This window comes from Mytilus galloprovincialis, chromosome 11 (genome assembly GCF_965363235.1).
Source record: "Mytilus galloprovincialis chromosome 11, xbMytGall1.hap1.1, whole genome shotgun sequence".
NCBI lineage: Eukaryota > Metazoa > Mollusca > Bivalvia > Mytilida > Mytilidae > Mytilus > Mytilus galloprovincialis.
The window spans coordinates 49,400,687-49,412,772 of NC_134848.1; the positions used below are offsets into that span (position 1 = coordinate 49,400,687).

General features: G+C 32.3%; 1 long non-coding RNA gene across 5 annotated transcripts; it reads right to left on the minus strand.

The window, feature by feature from the left end:
- Positions 1-258: 258 nt before the first annotated feature.
- LOC143052313 (uncharacterized) lies at positions 259-6,215 on the minus strand. Of its 5 annotated transcripts, none has more exons than XR_012971076.1 (5): positions 6,143-6,215; positions 3,890-3,992; positions 3,167-3,308; positions 2,270-2,340; positions 259-314 (listed from the first exon to the last, which is right to left on the minus strand). It is a non-coding gene; the product is annotated as an uncharacterized LOC143052313 (long non-coding RNA). The 5 variants fall into 5 exon arrangements; XR_012971079.1 differs by having other exon boundaries at positions 6,186-6,207; XR_012971078.1 differs by lacking the exon at positions 6,143-6,215 and adding an exon at positions 5,432-5,460.
- Between the last annotated feature and the right edge of the window lie 5,871 nt (positions 6,216-12,086).

Below are 12,086 nucleotides of genomic sequence, written 5' to 3' on the forward strand. Positions count from 1 at the left end.
GCATTTAACAATTATCAAAACCTTAACTTTACACTTTGTATGAGGATGTTAAATTAGCCGACTTGACGACATGTAGCAAAATTCACACCAAAATGGGAAAAAAAAAGTCGACAGTTTTTTTTAATAAAATTCAAATATTTTAGCGGGAATATTTTCCCCTTAAGTGCATTTATATTCAGCCGCAATTAATTTAATATGAAAGAAAATAAATTGTGAACACGACAACTCTATAAGCGTGTGTATAAAACATACATTCGCTAGTGAATATCTGAACTTTATTCTAAAATATGAGACAGTGTCCAGCTTGTCCAAATCTGAAATGATAAAAGGAAAAATGCGTTCGGTATACCCAAAAAAATACATATATCTGTAATGGTTATTTCATTTAGAAACTATCAGGTATGACCTAATGATCTATATAACTGACGATTACGGGACAAATTTTTTAAAGGAACTGTAACAAACCTAGGGTTACTATAAAATGTTTAACTCATCATTCAAGAGGAGTGGAATCAACGGCATTGTGGAGAAACAGATTTGTAATAAACATAACTATGATATTTATTTTAGTAGTATTTTGTCTTCTTCTTTCAATATAATAAACATCAAATACATATTCATCTTTCAACACATAAAGCAATAAATCGGGTGGTCAATATAAAAGGTAGTTGACGGTTCAAGAGATTGATTCAGAATAACATGTTGTTCTGCAGGCTCCTATTTATGTCTTTTAGCACTTACTATGACGTTAGAGTAAACATCTAATCGTCCAACCAAAAGCAACGTTTCTTACGTCTTTTGACGTTCAAGAAGACAATCAGATTTCGTTATTATTAAATAATGACTCGTTATTGAGTTGTCCTCTTTTTGTCCTTCTTGTCCGAATTATATTTAAAAGCAAATAAAACCAAAAGGACATTTCTACATAATGCTATTTTTAAACGGACAGTAAATTCCTTTCTCGATACGGCGTATGAACTTGGGTGTAATTTGCATAACCTTACGCATTAGATATAATGCTTAAATGAGATCAATGAAAACCCAGTTCTATCATAAATAAAGACAATGTTAATGAAAAGGGAGGCACACACATAATAAATACGCAATTTATCTGCATTGATAAAGTGTTAACTTAAACAAATAATAATATGAGATCGCAAAGTGGAAGAGTACAAAACGGTGTCATGGCAGATGTAAACAAGTTGAATCTCACGACGATATTTGCCAAAATAAATCACTATATGACGGGATAATCAAAGTATTTCATAGGTAAACATCACCAAGATATACATATAAAACTGACCCTTATCGCTTGCAAAGTACAAATAGTTTAAATCATAAGTATGAAAGTCAATGCATTTATCAGTGTTTGTGCACACCCGAGAAGTTGACCACCCGGCAATATTCAAATAAATATATGTCATATACAATAAATAATACGTTAAATAATAACAATTATAAGTCCAGATTTGTCACAGTACAATCAAATACCAAAAACTTAAAATACATATAATTTTTGAAACTCTTTGGAAGGTTAGGTGTTTGCCATTGAAGCATTGCTACTACTTCTTGTCAAGCAAAACCACTTAATTCAATGGACGCGAATGCAATTCGTTTGACTGTCGTTGAAAATGTGTTCCCAAGATCACGACAAATACGTTTAAGGTTGGGTATCTACAATGCAGTACTCTTTTCCTCGAATTAGGTTGATCAAACCGTACAAACATAGCCGATTAGCCTGGTATCACAAATGACGCGAAAACTGTTTTTCCTTCTAACACCTGTTGGCATCCCATTTTGTGATGGTGAACGTATTGCTCATTTTTTGTTATCTTTTTTGTGTGTTTTATACTTTTGTTTGCCCTGGCATAAACACATAGTTTTCGACTAATCAGATCGAACATTCTTTAGGTATAGTTTACCTATCTTTTATAGGGTCTTCATTCATAAGTTGAGTCATTCCAATCTTTAATAGCAAGTATCTTTTAATTTTATTTCAAGAGTACCGTAGTAATTATGATGTCTTACGTCATTTAAAGGACAATTATGAATTCTAACAAAATGCTTCTTTATTGCAGATTATTAGATAGTCTCATTTTCCCTACCTTATCCGTATAATGAGTAGAACTATGTTCTTACAGTAATTTTGAAAAGGCATGGTTTACATTTTTTACTTATTTTCAGTTTGTTTTTATGTTTGTTTGTTGATTTCTTCTTTTTTTTTTAGTTAATACCAAAAACTCATACTACAACACAAAAGTGACCGTACCTTTATTAACATTTCATTAAATAGTTGTACAGTTTTTACTAAAACTTCCAGTTTCAATCCTTCTTAGGACACTGAAATAAAAAAAATAAAGAAATGAGTAAGATATGATTAATCAATGGAATGAATTATATATAAACTAGTCAACAAAAGGAACGATACACAAGTGTGAACTAAAATTTATCATAAAATATAATAAATGAAATGCTTTTGCTCAAATTTTTTTTACATTGTATATGTGTAAGTAAATTAGTAGAAATAGAATTGTCATGTGATATATTGTCTCTAACATGAAATAAGAACTACATAATTCATCTCTGCAAATAAATAACCAAAACAAACGAAAAAACTTTTAATTACTCTGAAATTCAACTAAATATTTATTGTCATTTATCTATATATTTATTTATTTTTGTTACTTGGTGGGGTTTTTTTGGGGGTCTTTTGGGTTTTTTTTCTTTTCATTATTTTGAATTCAAAAAAATCTACAGACATATTTAAACAATATTCTTATATAACTTTATATTTTACTACTTAAACAACTCACATTATATATTTTTCATAACCTGTGCATTTGTTATATTAGATAACTATGTTTGATAATCTTAATGGTAACCTCATTTTTGTACTGAAATGGTATATATTTTTTTCAAATATGGAAAATTGTATGTTTATTACTAACAAAAATTAACAGCTGTATCCATATTTACCAACGCTAACGGGGTCGGGATAAGGTACCGGTACTTGATATGTTTCAACTAACAATTGTACAGATTTCAATAAAATATGATAAATTAAAAAAAAAAATTACTAAAGGACAATAAACATGTTTTCCCTCGTTGAGATTTTTTAAAGAACTAAGAATAAGTTGTTGCTATATAGTTAAACAATTAAACTTACGTAGAGCAAGCCAAGCCGCAGTAAAAACTCCATCGAATTATTTTCGGGCATACAGCATTACATGTATCATTAGTCATACCTGGATTACATGCAGCCCACTGTGATATATTTTCTATCGCTATACCATCGCCAAATGCATCAACTAAAATAAGTGTACAATGAATTATGTCTTATGTAACAAATAGTAATCATAAACTAGTTTATCCTTATGGAAGGTTCTCCAGAGCGCCAAAACGATATAAAAGATAACACATTAAGATTTTTTGTTTACGGTTGTGTCCTATGTTATCACATTACCCCGATTTAAAGATGTTTTTATAGGAAACATGGTATGAATACGGATTAATATGAAAATCACATTTAAATCATTGTTATTTTAAACGAACACAGTTATATGTTATAATTCTGTATCTAGTTATTAAAATAAGGTGATGTTGTATGATTGCCAATAAACGACAACTATGCACCAAAGTTGTCACTAAATAATTCCCTCAGGCAAAGTTGGCTTTAGATGAATTTGACTATTTATTTTAGGTTTTTTTGACATATAGCTCTCAAACGATTTTCGGTTCGTATACATCTTCGGATTTCAAATGTTTGGCGTTGAGCGTTCCTGATGAAGGTAAATCCAGAAACGCGCTTCGGACGCAAGAAATTATTAAACTTGTTGTTTATAATTTTTAATAGGTCTTGTATTTAAATTTAAAATATAAGAATACTAACTGAGAAACCGCTTTGAAGGTGAGGTCAAAACAATGGGTATGATTAGAAGGAATGCACAGAAATATCTCATTTTTGCTCTCAATGTAGGTAAACAGAAAAATATCTAAAAGTAAATGAGATAGCATATGAAAACAAAACTAGCATGTAGATATTGTAAAACCTGCCTATAGAAAACTTGTTGTAGGTGTAAAGATTCAATTCCATTATAGCAGATGTAAACAGAAGTTATAAATAAACATAGTTTTAAACAATATGCCAAAATGTAAATGTAAGACCACATAATACATTGATTTTTCTGTGTTATATCTAGATAAAATGTATTTCATTTTAGAGCTGTAAAAGTATTATTTTCCTACCCCTTATCTATGTAGTTGAGCTGAACAAGTTTGTCACACTCGTGATCTGTGCATATATCATTATCTTACCTCCTATACATTTCTAGGAATATGATTGGTTAAAAACGTCCGTGTGGAGACCGTGTATATTTCATATTAGGTAAGTAGGGAGGCGTGGCTTATTTCATACACAGTTAGTAGTGGTGTTGCGTCCCTTTATATTCCATATTAGGTTAGAAGGGAGGCGGGGCTTATTTCATACACGGTTAGTAGTGGTGTAACGTCCCTTTATAAAAACAAAACGGTACTGAGAAAAAATCTTAAAGGTTTCAACAGACGAAGACATTGATGATTAAGATTGAAATGAATTCATAAAACACATTTAAACCTAACACGTTGTTATTGTTGGCATCCGTTTTTGTAGGATCAATGGAAGTAGTTTCTTAATGCTAACAGTATTGAAGACTTATAATTGAGAATGGAAATGGGGAATGTGCCAAAGAGACAACAATCCGACCACAGAACAGACAACAACAGAAGGTCACCAATATGTTTTCAATGCAGCGAGAAATTCCTACACCCGGAGGCGTCCTTCAGCTGGCCCCTAAATAAATATGAATACTAGTTCAGTGATAATAGAAGTCATACTAAACTCCAAATTATACACAAGAAACTAAAAGTAAAAATAATACAAAACTAACAAGAGGCAAGAGGCTCCTGACTTGGGACCGGCGCAAAAATGCGGCGGGGTTAAACATGTGCATGAGATCTCAACCCTCCCCCCTATACCTCTAGCCAATGTAGAAAAGTAAACGCACAACAATACGCACATTAATAGTCAGTTCAAGAGAAGTCCGAGTTCGATGTCAGAAGATGTAACCAAAGAAAATAAAACAAAATGAAAATAATACATTGCTCATTTTGATAATTTCACACGTAAGGATAGTCGGTAAGATAAATTCGCTACAAAATATGCTTGTGACGTAATACGGTATATATGGGGTAAGTAAATTCCATATGGGGATTCGAGCTTCGCTCCCACCCCATATGGAATTTACTGACCCCATATATACCGTATTAGGTCACCAGCACACTATGTAACTAATAATATCTGATAAGGACAGCTAATGTTTACGTTAAAGCCAGAAACAATTTATACGATTTGCACTTATTACTTTTCGTATTTTATGAATTTTTATTTACTTACACATCAATTTTAACAATCTATTTAAAAAACATGTCAAGCCTGATTCAAGATCGTGAGATCATTATAATAGGTTTTTTTCTATTTTTATTTTTATTTTATATACATATCGTAACGATAGTATTCTGAATGATTACACTGACTACTGTCAGCAAAAAGGATTCTACTGACTAATAAAACTAGAACACACATACAAAATAATTATAAAATCTCGGTCAAAATTAACAGTAACATATATGTTACTAAAACAAATAGGTTTGATTTACACGAACCCTAACAAATAATTGACGTATATGTGATTGCTTAAACATGTGTGTTTCTATCAAGTTTTTGAGTTTCAATTTATACGCATAGTTTCATTTGATTGCATGCCAGCCATATGCACACAGGTTTATACATTTATAATTAAGACTTCTGAACAAACAACTACTTTACCAGCGCTTGATTTAAAACATAAACATGTATTCTCATTTTAGTTTCTCGCCCGTGTTGCTTTTGAATCTGCATTACTATATATTAAAACACAATTATTTGGTAAGCATTACGTTTTTTGAAACTGCAGTTACTTGCTTTAAATTTGCCAATGGTGCGTGGTATGTTTGATCAGCATTCACATCGAATTATAGAAAAAAATATATAGCTTCTTTATTAGTATGAATTAAGTGTAAGTATCTGTTATCTGCTTTGTTGATTGCTAGCCACTAATAGACCTACCTTGTGTGAAGAAGAAGAAATAGTTGTGTCGATCAATGCTTACTTGAAAGCATGTACACATTCAAAGTTCACGTATATGAAAAAAAAAACGTTTATCTCCGCGATAAACAAATGGTATAGTCACATAACCAATATTAGTATTGTGGTAGACGACCAGTTGCTCACCGAATTTTTTTTTTTTTTTTATTGGTTCAGATTGAAGTGGGTGGTGTTGTTTGCTTAATATTTATTTTTGAGTGATCTGTTTTGTAAGGGTCAAGTAACATTACCGATATATTGGTGATGGGATAGACGACCGGTTGTTGATCAACAACTTGCTTTACTTACTATAGATATATACTTTCTTTGTGCGTGTAATGTTAATTAATATGATACTGGTCAGATATGTCATTTCAAACCCACGGTAATTAAAACTCTATATTAAGTATACTAATCGTATTTAAAGTAATTGAGGAAAACAAAATTGAGAAACTTTGGGTTTTGCCAATTACTTAAAAAATAAGGATCTTCTAGTTTTAAGTTGATAATTTCATATTTTCTTGTTGTGATGTCTTGGGTATTGTATTGGTGTTTACTATCTAATATATAGTTATTCATCTTAAAGTTTTGTAGTGCGTAATACTTTTTGATTGATGTTAATGTATTTAGTATGAGCAGTGATTGCATTGATTGATAAACCGAAATTGTTGACTATACACAATCAAGTAGCCGCTACCATTCTTTTCAGAGCACATCAGCTCTCCCCTCCGGTTTTGTTTTGTTTGATTTAAGGATCACTTTTTTGGGGGTTTGTTTTTTAAAAAAATAGGTTTTTAGTATGTGTGTGTGTTTGTTGTGTTTTTTTTATTATTTAATTGCTGTTGTTTTTTTTATTGAAAAAGTGAGTATCTTGTTTTATGCAGCGATCTCAATAGTTGAAACGATTATTATTATGAATCACACTATCGCATTCCGATCAGTCAGAACGATATCGAGGGAGTTTTGTAACGTTCTTTACAACCAATCCGAGTCGTGCACATTAAGAGTCCGTTCGTGATGTATGAAAACCTTCGAAGAGTTTTCAAGTTGTCCAGTTATTCGTTTTTATGTTATGAGAATGAGTATGACGATTGCTTCTTTGTTACCTGTAAAGTGGTCACGTTAGTAAGCAACTTGTTTCGTTAATTGATTATGCGCCGATGAAGACTAATTCAAACATCCATCTCTAGTGTCAAAATTTTTAATTTCTGTTGTGTGCAGCGATTTAACTCGTGATTTGTTTTGGTGTGTACTCACTATCTTTTAAATCAATGAAAATAATATACTTATATTTTTCGTTCGTACCACTTTTGTTTTGGATCAAGGATGACTGTCATTTTCGTCATTTTCGTCAAAATTTGATTTTGTGGTTTTCTTAAAGAAACCCAAAGAATGAAATAATGGGTTTATATTTTGATTTGTGTTTAGGAGACGAAACACAGTCTTATCCGCACATTGTGGTTGTCAAAATATCAACCAAATTGATTATATGCGATCGTTGTTTCTTTGAATCCATGTTCAGTATTTGGTATATTTACTTACTTACTTAGTCCTTGCTATGCCTAATGGCACATAGGGCAAGGACAAGTTTCCTCCACTCTTCTCTGTTGTTTGCTGTTCTTTCCACTGTGCCCCAGGTATATCATCTTTCCTTTAACTCATTTTCTATTATGCGTCTCCATTTTGTTTTAGGTCGGCCTCTCTTTCTCTTCCCCTCTTGTGTCCATCTAAGGGCTACCTTGGTCATGTAATCAGATGGTTTGTGTATAACATGACCAACCCACCTCCATCTTTTTTGTATGAGCAAAGTCTCCATGTCTTTGTTATTCGTCATCTCATGTAGGTCTTTGTTGGAGATTTTGTTTGGCCAGAATATTTTCATTATCTTTCGCATGTGTTATGGAAGCTGGAGAATGTGTTGATGTCTTTGTCAGTCATTCTCCAGCACTCTGAGCCATATAGGAGTACAGAGAGTACACAGCTGTTATATAGTCTGAGCTTGGTCTTCTTTGAAAAGGCTGTTGTTTTCCAGATGTTGCCTAATCTAATGAATGCAGATCTAGCTTTTCCTATTCTGATCTTAATATCTCTTTCAGCTCCACCTTCTGTTGTTATACAACTGCCTAGATAATTAAATGACTCTACTGTGTCAAGTTGTTTCCCTTCTACGAATATGACAGTATGTTTCTCTGTATTGAGGTACATTAGCTTTGTCTTTTTGGCATTGATCTTAAGTCCAATCATTTTAGCTGTTTCTTCTAGCTTTTCGGTCTTCTCCTGCATATGGTCTTCGGTATGGGATAATAGAGCTAAATCATCAGCATAGTCAGTGTTCTTTCTTGTTGCTGTTTTTACCTTCTTGTTGCATTCTGTATACTTTGTTCTTAACTTTTCCTTAATTATCTCAGAACGTGCACGTGTTTGACAAATTTTGTTGTTCGCTTCTTTTCTTTCATCTATCAAATTCCAAGTTTCAGGTGTTATCCATTCTGTGTGTACTTGTCTTTTGAATCCTAGTACCTTTTACTGGCTTGAGTGTAGATTTCATGTATGTACTGCCATTCATCATTGACTGATATTGTGGTTGTGTTGTAAGTTGTGAGGTTGTCTAATAGCTGAAACCTGTTCTTTATTTCCAGTTTAAACTCTTGCTGGATTTTTGGATCTTGTAATTTACCAACATCAAATTTCCTTGACACGTTTACACAAATAGACAACTTTTTAAGTTTCAGTTTGATGTTTGCAATTACTAGATGTGGTCAAATATGGTCTATTTGGTTTTTGTCTTTACCATTTGGAGAAGTTCATGTCAGCTTATGTATATCTCTATAAGGGAAGATAGTACCCCCTATTACTAAGTTATTAACACCACATAAGTCCACTAAACGTTCTCCATTGTCGTTGATCTTGCCGCACCCATATTTTCCCATTACTCTTTCATTCCCGGTGTTATCATTTCCAACTTTGGCGTTCAAATCACCCATCACTATTGTAACATCATGTTTTGGTACTTTTATCGTATTCAAACTTTCAGCTTAATTCATTAGAATAATAGCAAAAAAATATCATACAAAACAGCGGTCAACATAATACAAAATTACAAACTAATAAGTGAACAACCAAAGAAAAAAGGTCACAGATTGCAAAATTGCATTTTGAGGAAAACAATCATTGCACTTTTGATAAGTTGTAGAGTTCAATTGCCTAGTAATATGTGCTTGTTTTGTGCAGTTGTGTACCAGGTCATTCATTCAGATTTGTAATTACAGTTTATAAAATGTTTGAATGTATAAAGTGCTAATTATTTCGTATATTTTGTAAGTCAAATCGGAATTGTATAATTTAGGTTACGTTAGAAAATTAGTGCAAGAACCAGAATGTTTATCCTTTTAAGTTTCAAACTTGAAATTTTATGTTTTGTGAAGATTAAATGTGGATTAATCTAGTCTCTTATTTTAAATTAAATCAATAAACATATAGGTATAACCCATACATTGTTATAATTTACTTTTGTAATCAGTGACTAATAATATAACCAAAATAACCGAGAACATATATATATATCTGAAATATGTAAGCCTAAATTTGAAAAGGATCAAGTGATTATTCATAATGTGAACGGTAAAGACCGAATGAACAAATGAGCAAATCGATAAATTCAAAATAGTGAAACATGCATAGTTCAAAATTGATGACTAGTCACATTTCTATATTATGTGTCTTCGGGTAAGTACCTAAATAAAGGCAACAGTAGTATACCGCTGTTCAAAACTCGTAAATCAATGGACAAAAAACAAAATCGGGGTAACCAACTAAAGTGAGGGAACCCCATTTTAACATGTAGAGTCATATATGTTATTTCATTTCTTCATCCCGCTCTCAAAGATTAATATAACTGCAGGATTTCATTCATACCATTCTAACCACTTATAAACAGAAAGTAAAAAAAGGGATATCCAAAAACAAATGTCTACCACTTCCTCAACCAAAACAGGAGATATTTCCTATTATGTCTGTTTTGTTCACTCATCGTTGTTATTATAATGGAATTTGATGCAACAGTCGTTCAAGTGACAGGTTAAGCGCTATATAACCGGGTTCAATCCACCTTTTTTTACATTTGACAATGCCTGTACCAAGTCAGGAATATAACAGTTGTTGTCTATTTGTTTGATGTGGTGTATCATTTGATTTTGCCATTTGATTAGGTACTAACCGTTTTGAATTTTCCTCGGAGTTCAATATTTTTGTGGTTTTATGATGTTTCATGGAGAATAACTATCCCATTTGATTAAGATTGACATATTTGATATAAATCTAAACCATCAATGAAGTATTTTCCCCCATTCTGTAGTGAACAATATAAACACAGCAAGCTAGTTTAAGTATTAAATTTATTCAATCCTATAAAACATACATAAATTATAAGTGTTAACAAATACACGTCTATTGTCCAGCTGGTACCAGGGCGAGGGCTCTGAAAAGATAAAAAGAAAAAACATTTGCTTAATTTTCGGTGATTCAAATGGTTTTTAATATTTTACCCTTTAATGTATGCCACTATACATATTCTTTGCAAATCAGAATGAGGATTTGGTTAAAACACTGGAAAAAAAAACCAAAAGAACCGACACTTGTCAATCATTACAAGTCACCTATCATTTATGTCTCTTATTCAGTGTAATTAGAGATAATTTCCATATTATCGGATTTTATACTTTTCATATATGTCAAGCTAAACATGTGTTTCCCCGTTAAATTGGTTCTACACTAGTCATCATTATGGCCACTTGTAGCATGCTGGTCGGTGTGAACAAAGACTTGTTGTTGAAGACCGTACTTTGACATATAATGGAACAGTTGATAAATAGTGACTAGGTTTGGAGATTTGACTCATTAGCACTCATACCACGTATTCTTATATCTATAAGAATATGTGGTATGAGTGCCTATGAGACAACTCGCCATCTAAGTCTAAATTTATAAAAGTAAACCATTATAGGTCAAGGTACGGTCTTCAACACGGAGCCTATGCTCACACCGAACAGCAAGCTATAAAGGGCCCCTAAATTTAAAATTGTGTAAAATCATTTAAACGGGAAAACCAACGGTCTAACATATTTAAAAACGTGAAACGAGAAACACTTATGAACAACACTAACAAACGACAACCACTTGACATCAGATTTCTGACTAAGGACAGGTGCAAACTATTGCAGTAGGATTTAAAGTTTAATGGTACCAAACCTTCTCCCTTTTCTGAAACATCACAACATATAAAAGACACTCTATAAAAAATCCATTATAATGACTTAACTCAATCAAAACACGAAGTGACACAAATAAACATATGTCTGTAATTAAGGCCATTTTAATGATTTAAATTGATAATGTTTTAGGCATGACGATGTTCTGTAAGTGCAAGTTTTACAATTTGTTTCTGCCTTTAGATAAGGATAGTCAATTGCGTAAGTATAGTTTATTTTTTACCCCGCTCTCATCGAGTAAGAGTATGATCACAGTATATCAGCAATATATTTATTTCGCACAGATGAAATTTGATACAGGCTGTTTATTAAATACTTACGTTGTACAAGCAGGGTCACAGAAGGTTGTGAAGAATCCACCTAATTTCTGGCATTCAGCAACACATGTATCATGAGCCATACCAGAATGAGCAAACTGTTCTACTTGTTTCAAGACGGAGTCCAAACCAAATGTGTCCACTGAAATCAAATCAAAATCCAATTACTGATTGAATGCATATTGGATGTTAAAAGAATTGTTTAAGTGCATTTAGATGCACAACAAGGGTAAAAACATATAAAATTGAGAATGCAAATGGGGAATGTGTCAAAGAGACAACAACCCGACCATAGAACAGACAACAGCAGAAGTTCATCAATAGATCTCCAATGCAGCGAGA